This window comes from Bos mutus, chromosome 5, assembly GCF_027580195.1.
Source record: "Bos mutus isolate GX-2022 chromosome 5, NWIPB_WYAK_1.1, whole genome shotgun sequence".
NCBI lineage: Eukaryota > Metazoa > Chordata > Mammalia > Artiodactyla > Bovidae > Bos > Bos mutus.
This window is the reverse complement of record NC_091621.1, coordinates 94368131-94384286: the sequence shown is the minus strand read 5'-3', so window position 1 is coordinate 94384286 and position 16156 is coordinate 94368131. Positions and strand designations below refer to the sequence as shown.

The 16156-nt window shown below is 42.0% G+C and overlaps 1 protein-coding gene across 2 annotated transcripts in view; it reads right to left on the bottom strand.

Moving 5' to 3' along the window:
- FAR2 (fatty acyl-CoA reductase 2) overlaps positions 1-15531 on the bottom strand; it is a 182252-nt gene extending 166721 nt beyond the window's left edge. The window contains exon 1 of one of the 2 annotated variants that reach the window (XM_070371261.1): positions 15143-15531. The gene's annotated coding sequence lies outside the window, so the exon portion shown is untranslated. Of the gene's footprint in view, positions 1-14518; positions 14846-15142 lie in introns of those variants that run through there. The other variant, XM_070371262.1, reaches the window with a different exon arrangement.
- Between the last annotated feature and the right edge of the window lie 625 nt (positions 15532-16156).

The window sequence follows — 16156 nt, the reverse complement described above, 5'->3', positions numbered from 1 at the left end:
AATTTCAAGATAATTCTGATATGCATCTGGATTTTAAAAAGTGATTGCAAGTTTCCTATTAAATTGTAATTTTGGAGATATAGAATTCTATTATTTTTCCATTGACCATTCATGATACAATAGTATTAAGAGAATAATAGTTACATGATCACAATAGTAAAAGATGTTTATCAGTTTTCACAATCAGTAGCCAGACAAAAAATAAAGCCATAATGGGAACATTATTAACCTAACAATATGAAACACTTACATACAATTTGGGGGGTTAAGCTGAGTGATGCAATAAGTGGAAATGCATACATATACATGTTTTCCCTGCCCAGCCAGTTGGTGCATTGAATCCATTTACATTTAATGTAATTATCAATATGTATGATTCTATTACCACTTTAATTCTTTTGGGCTTATTTTGTATGGATCTTTTCCTTCTCTTGTGTTTCCTGCCTAGAGAAGTTCCTTTAGCATTTGCTGTAAAGCTGGTTTGGTGGCACTGAATTCTCTTTAACGTTTGCTTGTCTGGAAAGCTTTTGATATCTCTATCAAATCTGGATGAGAGTGTTGCTGGTAGAGTATTCTTGGTTGTAGGTTCTTTCCTCTCCTCACTTTAAATATATCATGCCATTCCCTTCTGGCTTGTAGAGTTTCTGTTGAGAAATCAGCTGATAACCTCATGGGAGTTCCCTTATATATTATCTGTCATTTTTCTCTTGTTGCTTTTAATATTAATCTTTGTCTTTAATTATTGTCAGTTTGATTACTATGTGTCTTAGTGTGTTCCTCCTTGGGTTTATCCTCCCTGGGACTCTCTGAACTTCCTAGACTTGGTTGACAACAATTTCCTTTCCATGTTAGGGAAGTTTTCAGCTATTATGCTTTCAAATATTTTCTCAGGTTCTCTCTTCTCCTTCTGGGAACCCTATTATATGAATGTTGGTGCATTTAATGTTGTCCCAGAGGTCTCTTAGGCTGTCTTTTATTATTTTTTTTTCCTATATTCTGTTCTGTGGCAGTGATTTCCACCATTCTGTCCTCCAGGTCACTTATCCATTCTTCTGCCTCAGTTATTCTGCTATTGATTCCTTCTAGTATATTGTTCATCTCTGTTTGTTTGTTCTTTATTTCTTCTAGGTCTTTGGTAAACATTTCTTGCATCTTCCCCATTCTGTTTCTGACATCCTGGATCATCTTCACTATCATTATTCTGAGTTCTTTTTTCTGAAAGGTGCCTATCACCACTCCATTTCATTGTTTTTCTGGGTTTTATATTGTCCCTTCATCTGGGACATAACTCTCTGCTTTTTCATTCTGATTAACTTTCTCTAATGTGGTTTTTGTTCTAGCTGTGGGATTGTGGTTCTTCTTGCTTCTTCAATCTGCTCTCTAGTGGATGAGGCTAAGAAGCTTCTGTAAGCTTCCTGATGGGAGGGACTGGGTGGTGAAAACTGGGTTTTGCTCCAGTGGGCAAAGCCTTGCTCAGTAAAGCTTTAATGAGAGTATAAAAAGGCAAGTGACAGATTGGAAGAAGTTATTCAAATTACATACATCTAATAAAGGAATTGCACCCAAGATAGATAAAGTATATGCACAAATCATGAAAAAATTACCCAATAAATAATAAACCTGGTAAACAAATGAACAAAAACTTGGGCATATCTCAAGAAAAGATATCCAAATGGCCAATATACAAAATGGTGCTCCACCGTCAGTCACCAGAAAAATATAAGTAAAAGTACTGTGTCATACAACTACTCTCGCACTGAAATGGATAAAATGAAAAAAACAGGCAAAGGACACACGAAGAAATGTCAATTTGTATTGACAAATGGAACAAGTAGAACCTCTTGACTACTGCTTCTGGGAGTATACACTGTAAAACCACTTTGGAAAACCCTTTGGCAGTTTTTATTAAAGCTCTCTACATAAATCAATTCCATATGGAGGTATTCCCATCTGCAACTTGTACATGTATTCAGCAAAAGACATTCATAATAAAGTTCCTAGTAGCACTATTCCCAAGAACTCTATAGTGGAAACTACCCAACTTTTCATCAACAGAAGATAAATTAAATGTGGTATATTCGCATTCGGAATAATAGATAGCAATGTGAATGAATACACAAAGCCCTGAAAGAATCTTAAAAACATAACACTGAGTGAATAAGCGGGACATAAAATAATGCACACTGTATTTTACTTATATATAAAACTCCAAAACCTAGCAAAACTAATCTATCTTTGAACCTTGCTAATCAATGACTTGGGCTTCCCTGGTTGACCCAGTTGGTAAAGAATCCACCTGCAAAGCAGGAGAGGTGGATTCGGTCCCTGGATCAGGAAGATCCCCTGGGAAGGAAATGGCAACCACTTCAGTATTCTGTGGATATGGACAGAGGAGCCTGGCAGGCCACAGTCCATGGAGTCACAAGAATTGGACACAACTTAGTGCCTAAACCACCATCACCCACCAATCAATGACTTAGAGGTCAGTATAACGGATACTTTGGGGGGCAATAGGTGATGACAGGATGGCAGTGTGTGGAAAGCTGGTAGTGTTTTTCTTTATAATCTGGAACCTGAAATCTGAGAGCTATTTGCTATATTTATGACACATTCACTCTTTCACATGTAAGTTGTACCTCATAAAAAAATTAAAAACACATGAGAAGAAAGAAGAAAATAGTTATTACCTATGTTCATTATTCAGAGAAGGCGATGGCACCCCACTCCAGTACTCTTGTCTGGAAAATCCCATGGATGGAGGAGCCTGGTAGGCTGCAGTCCAGGGGGTCATGAAGAGTTGGACACGACTGAGCGACTTCACTTTCACTTTTCACTTAATGCATTGGAGAAGGAAATGGCAACCCACTCCAGTGTTCTTGCCTGGAGAATCCCAGGGACGGGGAAGCCTGGTGGGCTGCCATCTATAGGGTCGCACAGAGTCAGACACGACTGGAAGTGACTTAACAGCAGCAGCAGCAGCATGTTCATTATTAATCCGTATCTAAAATGTACAGTTTGGGAGTGTTCTTCTTTTTCTGTTTTTGGTTTTGGTTTTGGTTTCATGTTGTTTGCTCTTCTTTGCTTTTTGTGGAGTTTTTGTTTTGTTTGAGTAACACTGAAGTGCCTTGTAGATAGTTTCATCACCACATTCCACTGTGGTAAAGAAGAATCAAGTACTAGTTTCCTGGGTGTTATGGGTTGAATTGTGTCCTCTAAAACTCAAACATTAAAATCCTCAACTGTAGTATCTCAGAATGTGACATAATTTAGAAATAGGATTATCATAGAGGTAACTTATTAGGATGAAACCGTACTGAAGTAGAATGGGTTCCTAATCCAATATGACTGGTATCCTAGTAAAAAAAGGAAGTTTGGACACACAGACATACCTGAGAGAAGGGGATATGAAGATACAGAGAGAAGATGGCATCTACAAACTGAGAAGAGGCTTAAAATAATTGCTTCTCTCATAGTCTTGGGAAGGAACCAACCTTTCAACACCTCACTTTTTCGAGTCTCCAGATATCTGAGATGCAGGAAGGACGGGTGATGCTCAAAGTGCTTCTGCATTAGGGAGGCCTACCACCCACACCTACTTCAACTAGCATCTCAGGTTGAGAAGCAGAGGCTTTAGGCAAGGGGTGACATGATCCCTTTTTCTGTTTTGGAACAATGGAACACTCTGGATTATGTGACACATTGAAAATGGATCTAGAAAACCTAACCATCCAGAACAGCTCTAAGGTCCTTGTGAGAAATCCTCAGAAGGGATCTTTCCTGAGTCTGGAGGTCTTCAAGGAGGTAAAATGGTCATTTGATTGTTCCTAAGGCAGTGGTTCCTCATCTTGCTTTGATTATGACCCCTGTGAAAATCTGTTGAAAATTATAAATGTCCCATCAGACAAATACCTTCATCTAGATTTAAGAGTATGGTGATGATGGTTTAGTTGCTAAGTTGTGTCCAAATCTTGTGACCCCCATGGTCTGTAGCCTGCCAGCTCCTCTGTCCATGGGATTCTCCAGGCAAGAATACTGGAGTGGGTTGCCATTTCCTTCTCCAGGGGATCTTCCTGACCCAGGAATAGAACTCAGGTCTCCTGCACCACAGGCAGATTCTTTACCAACTGAACTATGAGGGAAGTACTTAAGAGTACAGGTGAGGATTTTTTCAAACAGAGGATTGGTTTTTGATCTCACTTATAGAAATAAAGTTGGATGGCTGAAGATACTGGGGTGTCCACGTGTCATCACACAGGAAGTCAGTGCCTAACTACTGGCCCTACACCAAGACTCAAAGGTATCATCCTGAAACTATAACTTGCTCACATTGGTTGTTTCTGCTCTTCCATTTCTTTTTCCCACTATGATTAGCAGTTAACTACTTAAAACACAAAGAGATTGTGTTATCTATCTTAAAAGGCAGAAAGGAAAGGAGGAAGCATGAAGACTGATCTCCATCCATGGCAGTTTGGGGAAAGAGTGAGTGACTAAGAGGAAAGTGACACAGGCTAGTCAATCCTCAGGACTTATAGTGGATACAGGAGAACACTATTCCTTAGGGAGAATTTTCATTATCTTCCCTGTGGACTTTAATTCATTTTAATTCCATTTCCCATCACTTTCTTCTTGGTGTTAACTGCTCAGGGTCATGGGAAGCTAAATCATTTGCTGAAGCTTGTTAGGAGGGGAAAGAACAGGAAATAAAAATATATGAGTATCTTATATTTTTACACTGAGGGTCTGCTGAAAGATTTCACAAACTCCAAAGTTTTAACTGGCTAAAAAATGTTCAATGAATAGAGGGCACTAAAACTTAATGGCAGGTACTATAACTTGTTTACCACTATATTTGCAGAGCCTAATACCCAATCTGACACATGGTAGATGCTCAGTAAACTGAATGAATGAATAAATAGAATTATCATGGAATTTGCAGTCATAAGATCTGGATAATATTCTACACTTATTCATTAAATAGATATGTGACAAGTCACTTCAGGTCTTTGGGACTGGCTTGTTCCTTATTATAAAATGACAAATTTAGATCAAATATTGATACGGTACTTGAACATTCTACAACTTAGAATATGAATAGAGTTAGTTAAGGCAAAGCTGTTTGCTCACCATTATGTATGGTAGATTAGATGGCACATGTGCTAGCATATAGAATGTCTAAGAGTTCAGGGGAAGGCTAATTTGAGAAAGTTTCACTGTCCTAAAAGAAACTGAGACCTAAATTTATCTAAAGTGCAATCCTGTGATCAGCAGTGCACTCAGTGTACTTGCATAACCACTGCTTCAGGTGGGACTGGACCAAAATAGTAAGAAGAAAAGAAAGAAGTAATGTCAAAATTCTAGTAAGGAAAGAGGTTTGACAAGTCCAGGTTACTGAGAAAGAAGGAAACTGCTCAGTTCAAGAACAAATAACTCTTTCAGACTCTCCTGCAGCTTGGAGAAGTTTTATAAGTAGATCTAATGTTCTCAAAGCATTTTGGTGAAAGAGTAAGAGTCCATCCTTCAGAAGACACAGTTATCTTCAGAACAGATATGTCCTGAAGGTCTTGTGTAAGTAAAACACAATGGAAGCTAGTCAATTCAGAAAGAGACAACAGTTATAGCATAATAGAACTAAAAATACACAGACTGACATAAAGTTGATTTCATTAATATTTATCAGGGTATCTTATTTACATTTATGTTTCACGTGGAATTAACTGGACAATTTCTCTTAATTTTTAGACAAATAGTTCCATTTTTATTAAATGAGTATTATCTATCTCTAAAATGATTTTATTATTGGATAAAATTATGCTATTACCAACACATTATTTAGTATTAAATGTTCTTTCTTGAAAACAAAACTTTAATACATGCACACATAGTGAATTGTTATACAGAGCTTCTTTTATTCAGGTTATCAAATTCTTCTGGGCAGATTATTCCAGTTTCTTAACAATATTGGAGAATCTAATTCTATTTGAAATGCTTTAGTGGTTTTAAATATATTGGGACCAGACACATAGTTTAATGGCCTTCCTAATTTCCAACTATCTTGCCTTCAAAAATACTGGGAACTTGCACTGACTTTTGTGGAATGTGTCCTCTCACTGACCTGTGATAAATAAAGCACCATTTTTCTGAAATGATCTAAAATGTGGAGCATTTTCACAATGACTTTTTTTCTCATTTCTTGGCTCAGAAAATATTATTCTTGCCTCCTGTGGTCATCCTGTTATTCACCAGTGAATGTTATTGACCCAGCATCTCCCCTGAGGTGGATGGGTGGGTAAGTGGAAGGAGAGGTCAGAGTTTGGCCTTTTCTACACAGATTCACAAGGCAGAGCTTCTCATCCTTCCCTCAAGTGTGTGCTTCAACAATTGGGGGCCATCTCTGGAGGAGCTTTGGAAGCTAAAATGCATTAGAAAGCATGTCCAAAAGCCAGAGGAGATGCATTGCCAGCTGCTGCTAGAAAGGGCTTTTGCTGGACTTCAGGGGTAAAGGATACAGAATTATCTAGGAGTTTTAAAATAAACCATGACTAAGACAATAGATATATGCTATTCCTAGTGTCTGTTGATTAAAGTAAGATGATTTTTTTCACTGTCTACTTAATCACATTGTCGGTTCCACAAAGAAATATGTATTATAATATATAATATATATTAAAATATATGTTATTTTTGCTTTGATACAGTGTTAAGTGGAAAAATTGGCTGTTGAATGAAGATCTCACCTGAAAGCATCCTTTTTTTAAAGCCAGGTCTCTGAATTAGTCATGCAAAGTACCCTGATGAATGTGGCTGGCAAGAAGCCCTGTATTTCATCCTATTTGATTGATTCCCCCAGAATACTGACCTCTGGATAGACTCTGTGACCACAGTGACAGACCTAAGTACAAGCCTCCATCTCCATCTTCTAAGTCCCACAGAAGCAACTGGACCAGCTGTTCTCACATTTGTACCTGTGCTGTGCTGGTTATGTACGAAGGTACCTGGGGAGTCTTGTACCAAAAATCCTTACTCAATACGTGTGGGGTAGGGATAATGAATGGAGAAGGCAATGGCAACCCACTCCAGTACTCTTGCCTGGCAAATCTCATGGACGGAGGAGCCTGGTGGGCTGCAGTCCATGGGGTCACTAAGAGTTGGACACGACTGAGCGACTTCACTTTTACTTTTCACTTTCATGCATTGGAGAAGGCAATGGCAACCCACTCCAGTGTTTTTGCCTGGAGAATCCCAGGGACAGGGGAGCCTGGTGGGCTGCTGTCTCTGGGGTTGCACAGAGTCGGACACAACTGAAGCGACTTAGCAGCAGCAGGGATAATGAAAGGTATAGTTGTCATCCCAAACTTAAGACTGTCACCCTTAAACCATCACTCTTCACAAAAAGGATGCATTAATAAAATACAAATTTGCTTAACTGAAATAAAAATCAAAGGTGACTACTCACCAGAAACCCATGCTCAGCAGCAGCAGACTTCAACAACTAAGTAATATCAGGGTTAATTACCCCCTAAACTTCTTGGACCCTGGGTATGTTTATCTGACAGCCCATCCTTTACATGAGTTTAAATGTCTGAGTAACTTTCAAAAGCTATCACCTCAAAACTATCTTCTGCTCTTTCCATTGGCAGGTAACACTAACTATACTGTTGTTGTTCAGTCATTAAGGTGTCTGACTCTTTGTGACCCCATGAACTGCAGCACGCCAGGCTTCCCTGTCCTTCACATGTCCAGGAGTTTGCTCAAATTCATGTCCACTGAGTTAGTAATGCTATCTAACCATCTCCACCTCTGCTGCCCTCTTCTTTTGCCTCAATCTTTCCCAGAATCAGGGCCATTTCCAATGACTAGCTATACTAGTCATCCACAATAAATGACATTGTTATGACTCCAATGACAATGTTTGAGGAGCTTCTAGTCTATCAATTTACCTATCTGTATTTCCAGCTTTGACATAGACTGAAATGTTTGAATCCTCGAAAATGTATATGTTGAAATCTACTCTCTAACCTTATGGTATTTGAAGGTGGGTCTCTGGGAAGTCATTAGGTCATGAAATGAGAACTCTGGAGAATGAGACTGCTGCTGCTGCTAAGTCACTTCAGTCACGTCCAACTCTGTGCGATCCCATAGACAGCAGCCCACCAGGCTCCCCTGTCCCTGGGATTCTCCAGGCAAGAGTACTGGAGTGGGGTGCCATTGCCTTCTCCGGGTGAATGAGACTAGTGCCCTTATAAAAGAGACTCCTAAGAACTCCCTTGTGAAGTTCCACAATGTGAAGTTCCAATGGAAAGAAGGACATTTGTGAACCAGGAAGTGGTCCTCACCAGACATCACATCTGCTGGTGCCTTCATATTGGACCACTGGCCTCCGTAACTGTAAGAAATACAGGTTTTTGTTGTTATTTATAAGCAACCCATTCTACGGTGCTTTATTATAGCAGCCTGAACTGACTACCCCCTAATATATAAAAGAAGTCTATTAAAATTTTTACAGCCAATGAGTTAATAGCCTAGAGTAGGGGATGACAAATATTTTATGTAAGGGTCAGATGGTAAATATATTAGGCTTTGCAGATCACAACTACTTATTATGTGGAGCACCAAAGCATCTGCAATAGGATAATAGGATGAATTAGTGCATGGCACTGGCTGATTTCCAATAAAACTTTACTTATGACTACTAACATGTGAACTTATGAAATCTTTCATGTGCCATGGAACATTATTCTTGCTTTTCTAAAAACCATTTTAAAAAACAAACACAATTCTTAGTTCAATAGATAGAGTAAAATAGGCAGGAGCCGAAATTGGCCCTCGAGTCACTGTTTGTAGACCCCTTGGCTAGAGCACTGAGTGGATGAAGCCCTGGCCAGAGTCCATAGCTGTGTGAACTTGTTTCTTCTGTTCTGCTCTGTTGGTTGTTCTTGGGTCATAAATTGCACTTCTGCCTTCAGCCCACCACCATGCAAATACACTGGGAAGCAGGAACAAAGATGAACGAGATTCACTGCAAAATCAGTTCCCGCAGACATCCTATGTGTTCACACTGTACCCTGTTGGGGATATACTACAAACATCAACTAAGGCTCAGAACTACCATGGGACACGAGAGGCCCTTCCCCACTGTTTATGCATCAGCTTCCTCATGGGTACATCTAAACTTGACAGAATGTACCCTCAAGAGGTCCTGCATAGCCTTGCCAGGAAAGTAGAAGTTAATTTTTTTAAATTGTTTTTAGTCACACTGCAGATCTTGCTTGTGAATATCATTTTATAACTGATTCATACAGTGGAATTGTTTTCATCATCAATTTTGAGCTTATTAACAGAGTCAATTCAATTCTGGTCTTCTGCTTTCTTCCAACTAAGTTGCATGAAAGAGATAAGAGAAGTTGATGGTTAATAGAAAGCTGTGGATGTTAAGAGCTTTAATCTATTAATATAGGGCAGCATTTCCCAAAGCGTGTTAGGCTAATGCTGACTCTGTCAGATGTTCTGCCAAAAAAAGCATTTCAAGGTCAAATAAGTTTAGGAAATGTGGCATAAAATACCTCTTCTTTCTTGATGATTCTTAAAGTGCATTATTAGTGTATTAAAGGCTCCAAGGACTCCTGCAATAAAACTGCTTAATTGGGTTAAATTGTTCCTTACACTTACATGATCAGGAAGCTTTTCTTTTTCTTTACTTGACTATTATTAACATCCCAAGAAACTAGTGATCCATAGACTACATTTCTGGGAAACACTGATACAGAAAAGGTGGAAGAATGGAAAGCTTCTAAGCAAGGGAGTACGCTATGCTATAGAGCAATCACTTTCACAAGGATCAGGCCTTTCTATCCGGGTTTTTGTCATTTTAGACTATCCCATATGCTATACATGTGTTCAAGTCAGAAAAGCAAGAGTCATATTTGTTGTGGTGGTAACCTCTTACAAAATTATAAAGTGTGTGCACATTTTATAAATAATCTCAATATTACAAAGGATAATATGAAAAGCATATTATTTTCTTCTCTCTCACCCCATTTCCAACATCCTGGCATATTTTTCAGAGGTACCAGGCAGTGTTATCAGTTTCCACGTCACTTTTCAGTTCTTCTGTGAAAACTCTAAATTCTATGCATCAAGGACAATAGTTTTGAGTTATAAAAACTCAGCAGTATCTACTGAAGGAATTTCTTCTCACACTTCTTTCCTCTGCCACCTCTCATCGTCAGTCTTTCACCAAGGTCTATCAATTCGACTTGTGAAATGCACTTCAAGTGTGCACACTTTTCTCCATTTCCCCTATCAGCACAGTCGCTGGCTGTGTCCTAACTGTATTCTACTTTTCATTCTTGATCCTGCTAGTCCATTCTCCTTATTTCAGCTACAAAGGTATCCTTAAAATGTAAATTACCCTCTGGCTTCAAAGTCTTCAAAGGCTTCTCATTAAAATAAAATTCACAATCTTTATCAAGATCTGTGACGGTCTGCATGACCAGGCTGCTGCCTACCCACCCTCCACAACACACACACACACACACACACACTCATGTCCAGCCTCTCAGAAACTCCCTTTTCCAACACACGTGCCTTCTTTTTATCCCTTGAACACTTCCAAGCTTTTCTTCTCTTTACAGATTACCTACTTGCTATTTCCTCTACCTAAATGGCTTTTCCCTCCTTTTTTCTTTTTCTTTTTTTTGCCAAGTGAATCCCTGTGCCTCCTTCAAATATCAATTTAAATCTTTCCTTTTCAGAGACCTTCACAGAGCACCAAATCTGAATCAGCCCATTTTTTTCACAGCCCCTTGTTCTTCTCCATACTACTTCTAACAATGTGTTATTATGTATTTATTTTTTAATGTCTGTAAGATCCAAAAGATCTTACAAATCTGTTTTATTCCATACTAAATGCAAGAAAATTGTCTTTTGTGTCTGGTCACAGAATGGGCTTAATAATTACATATTACATGATTAAAATTATCCAGTGGAAAGTTCTTTTTATCTCCTGCCTTTTTCTTATGTGAAACTTTACACCCTTTCAGATTTCCATTTTTTGCACACTTATCAGCCAAAAGCCTCATTCATTTATCTCTATTAGAAGGGGAACTTTAAGGACCAACTCATGTAACTCAAGCTTCACCAACCATTTGGTTTACTTTACTCTCTTCTTAGGAACTTATTGTATTTATTTTCTGTACCGTTCATTTGGTGCCTAATCTCATACTGACTTGTAACAACTTATCAGGTGTGTTAATTAACAACTTATATTTACATATGCGGTCTTGCCAATGATGTCATAAATCTATGGAGGACAGGACTTGTTACTTAACACTCTAAAGTTCACAGCATGCCTCTGCACAGAGTAGCTGAATGAAAGAGTCCCCATCCACCTTCTTTTAACGCCTCAACTTTAAGACTTTAATATGGAAGTCTGACCCATTTCCTTTCAGTTTATTTTCTTTCTCAACCCTGTGTGTTGCCATTTCCTTTCTTGCAGAAAGGACCCATTTCCTTTCAGTCTATTTCTTCCTCAACCAGTGTGTTGCCACCATGCTGGGAATGAAAGCTGTGGTAAGGATAAGTTCTGAGGTCAGAGGGAAGTGACTAAGAGAGGAATGCGAGGACAGAGGACTTGTCCAAGGGTTCTCAGTTCCTCCCGCAGTGGAACAGGAAGTGAAGATAACCTGTCAAGTGACTAGGTGTACTTTACATTGCCAGGTATCTCCCAGAACATTTAAAAAGAGTGCTTTGCTCAAGGTTTTGAAAATACGAGTATCTAAGGCAATGGCACCCCACTCCAGTACTTTGCCTGGAAAATCCCATGGATGGAGGAGCTTGGTAGGCTGCGTGCGGTCCATGGGGTCGCTAAGAGTTGGACACCACTGAGCGACTTCCCTTTCACTTTCCACTTTCATGCATTGGAGAAGGAAATGGCAACCCACTCCAGTGTTCTTGCCTGGAGAATCCCAGGGATGGGGGAGCCTGGTGGCTGCTGTCTGTGGGATCACACAGAGTCAGACATGACTGAAGTGACTTAGCAGCAGCAGCAAACATTAAATGAGGCAGAAAGGATTACCTTCTCAAATAATTTCAATCAATGACTCAGTTGTTCATTGTTCAATTTTGGATGAACTTCCCCCAAATATCAATTTAATTCTATAAGTATCTTTGGGATCCAGAAAGGTATTCTGTACTTTTAGTTGCCAATTCCAATCTTGCTCAAATAATGATTTTTAAGGAATACTTAAAATACGAAAAACCATAGCTATTTTTTATTTTCTTCTTCCACCAAAATATAATGGTTATAAAAGTTCTGCAACCCTTTTGATATACTTAACCAGATTTCCTCAAACTACTTCTGAAACATGGAGTAGAAAAGTAAATGTGTAATAATACCATCTTTATTAGTATACAACTGTTCAAGGTAAGCAGACAGTTTAACAATTATTAGCTCTTTTTACCTGTATGTTTTTACAACAACCTGTTAAGATGAATACAGTAGTAGATGTTGTCTGTTATGTTTAGTTTATCAACGAGAAAACTGGGTGTAGAAGGACTTAGTGGCAGAAGCATGCGGCAGCTAACTTTCAGATTGTATCAGAGAATTTACCGGCCACGTAGGACTGCTGAGACAGTGCTGTTATTCAGGAAGTAACCGAATAGGCTTATGAACCTGGGCTCAGCACTGGCTACAGAATTTGCAGGGTCTAGTATAAGATGGGAGAAGGCAATGACACCCCACTCCAGTACTTGCCTGGAAAATCCCATGGACAGAGGAGCCTGGAAGGCTGCAGTCCACGGGGTCGCTGAGGATCGGACATGACTGACTTCACTTTCACTTTCAATCAACGGAGAAGGAAATGGCAACCCACTCCAGTGTTCTTGCCTGGAGAATCCCAGGGACGGGGGAGCCTGGTGGGCTGCCGTCTATGGGGTCCCACAGAGTCGGACACGACTGAAGTGACTTAGCAGCAGCAGCAGCAGTATAAGATGAAAATTTGAAGCTCCTCTTTAAAAATTACTAAGACAGCTGACAGTGACAGCAGAACATTAAACCAAGTATGGGGCCCTTCTGGGTACTGGACCTTGTGAGCTGGCCTAGCCTGAGGTCTCTGGACCTCTATCATCTGGGTGACTGGGTATCCAAGAGGCTGTGAGCTCCTGAAATTATAGATAAAATTCTATGCTAATACGCATAAGTTTATTTTTCATATTTTGTAGCTTTTATCAGATCCTTAAGTGCTCTGTTAAGAAAATAAAATAAAGCATTAAGAATTCCTCTTCAAGAGTAATGAATGTTCTCAAAGAGACCAAACACAATGTCACAAGAGACTGGCAGAGGCGGCATGCTGGTGTCAGTGTACACCAATGTTCCTTCAGAGGTTGTGTTTGTTCATGCGTATGTTTTCATAGGCACACAAGTATTAACACAAAGAGTTCTTAGGGCTGCCCAGATGTTGCCAGAAAGAAGTAACATCTGATTGCATTTTCAGATGATAGTAAAGCAAATGATGAGACATTCAAGGTGATGTTGAGACGTTCAAGATGACTTTCTTCACAAACCCCAAAGTGATACCCAAACATGACCCTGATATGAGGTATTTTATTTATTTTCACCACCTTAACAGAAGCTTCTCCCTCTTCTGCAATTAGATGTCACACTCCCTCTTTTAAGGAGAAATGTCTCACTGTAAGATTTACCAGCTCATGCTGATTTACATCAATTTTATAGATAACTATAACTCAGAAATAGGAGTGAGGTAGGAATTTGTTAACAGAACAGGTGTAGAAGATGCTCTCAGAAAAGGGAAAAGAGTACTCTAAAGACCTGTACCCTGAGAAATACAACAGAGGAAATGCTGTGAGTCTTGAGTCTGGCTGCTAAAAACCGATCCCATCTCCTAGAAGATTCACATACAAATAGCCCTTAAAATGGATTTTGCTTTAAGACCTGCTCCTTCCGTTTGAGTGGCTGACTTAAAACTGTATTTAGTCTCTTTGTCCTTTTCCATTAAATATGCATCTCAGCCAAATCTCCAACTCATATGAATAGGGATACAGAGAGATGGGTAATTGAAACCTCAGGGTAATTCTCAAATTTTCATTTGCACAGCGTGTCAAACATTTCTTGATGCAACCTCTAACAAGTAGGAAAACACGATTCACTTGAGATTGTGGTCACTCTGCTGTCCCCACTCTCGTCCCTGTTCATGTCACAATGGGGCAATACATAATTCAACCAACCGCCAAAGCTCTGGCAGGTCCAGAAAGAATCTTTTTTGCTCACACTTAGTAGCCCATCCATGGAAGAATAAGTGTTCATAATTCTACCCATCCCAAGAGGTGAAAGAGTAGGAAGCTGGTAGGTGGGATGTTTTTCTAGGGTTTCTAGGAGGAAGATGGTCATTTAGTCCTTTAATTGCACGGAATTGCCCCGCGGGTTATCGTACACGCCAAGAGTGAGTGAGCAGCTTCCCTCAAGCCCATCCGCACCTGTGGTAATCTTCTGGTACCCGCTTACCTGCTCTCTCCAAGACGCCCAGGCCCAGCAAGAAGAGGTGGAACACACCTGATGGTGTAAGACGCCGCCCAGGCCCATTGCAGTCTAGGGGTCGGTAAGCAGCGAGGCCCGAGTAGGATGATTCATGCGGCCACAGCCCAGGGTAGGGCTCGGAGTCGGGAAGCGCGCCCCGACTTGTCTAGCGCGCAGAGAGGGCAGCCGCCACGCCCCACGTGGCCTGCGCTCTCCAGGAACAGCCCGGAGGGCCGAGGAGGCCTTTGCGAGACCTGGTCGGTGCCTCTTGCCCCATGGGCCCGCGGCCACGGCGGGACTCCAGCGTTAACCCAACCGTGCCCTTCCCGTCGCGCGCCCTTCCCGCCCCCGCGCGCCCCACCTCGGCTAGTGATGCCGGCGCCCAGCGCGCTAACCCGCTGGCGGTTGACTGCGGACTGCGAGGGCAGCTCCAGGGCAGAGCCGCGGAAATCCCACTTCTCCCGCCTGTCCCTGCGCCCACCCTTCCTCGGGGCCTCGAGGCCGCCCCGCCCTCGCTTTCGACCCCGCCGCGCCCTGCCTGCGGGCCACGCCGGCCGGCTCTCGCCGGCAGAGGCGTGGGCGCTCGCGCGGCCGAACTGCGACCCCGAGTACCTGCTCCTCCAGGCGAGGGGTGCTCAACTAGTGGACCTCGAAATCCCAGTCCTTCCCTGGGGCTCCGGGAAGTGCTCCAGTCTCAACGAAGCTGCTCTCGTCTTTTGGCTCCCAAACGTGACACTCTATATATCCGGCTCGGAGACTGGGTGTGGGGCGGGAGGAAACCACCCTCCCTCCGACCTTCCCCGCGGCCACCGCGGCCTGGGCGTCGGGCGCGGAGCCGGCGGCTGCTTCTACCCGGGGCGGGAGGAGGGCGAGGGGCTGGCGAGGGCCCTACAGGCCGCCGGGCGACCTCATGGTGGGCAGAGCGGCAGTGCGCGCAGGCCCGCCCGGCAGCTTCCATTCATTCAGCGCCGAGCAGATCCGCTCGCTATTACTCCCGGGTAGGATTTTTTTCCCTCATTTTTTTTTTTAAATCGGTGGGTGAGGGGGGAGAGGGAGCAGGAAAGGCGCCCCTCTCTGGTCTGGAAAAGAAGGGGAGCTCCCACATCTTGAGAGAAAGGGGGTGGGGGGGAGGTGGGAGAAAGGGGAGGAGGAGAGACAGAGAGCAGGAAGGGAGAGACGGAGACAGGAGACGGAGGGTCAGAGGTTCTATTGTGAACACTTGGAGGACGCACCTTTCCCCCAGCCACCCTAGCGGAAGAGGCAGCCAAAAATCCGATTGTACTCAGCTTGTCCGTACTGCACGCCCAGTGGGAGGGATGTTCTCTTATCGGCTCCAAACTCTGCGGAGGCGCCTGGCAATGACCGACCGGCGCGGTGTCCTTTTAAAAATCCAGGAGGGGCTGGATTCACGGAGCCCCTTGTGCTGGACGGAGGCACGGTTCACTCTTGCTCGGGGTGCGGAGGGCAAAAAGCAGGCTCTGTCTGCGTCAGGTGGGAGTAGGTAGGTGGATAGGAGACTAGAGAGGATCAGAGATGGGGCTGCAAAAACGCAGCCGGTCAGCTTTGCTCTGCAGCACTTCTTAAGATTAAGAAAAGAGAATGAGAGAGGTTTTGTTCATAAGCCTG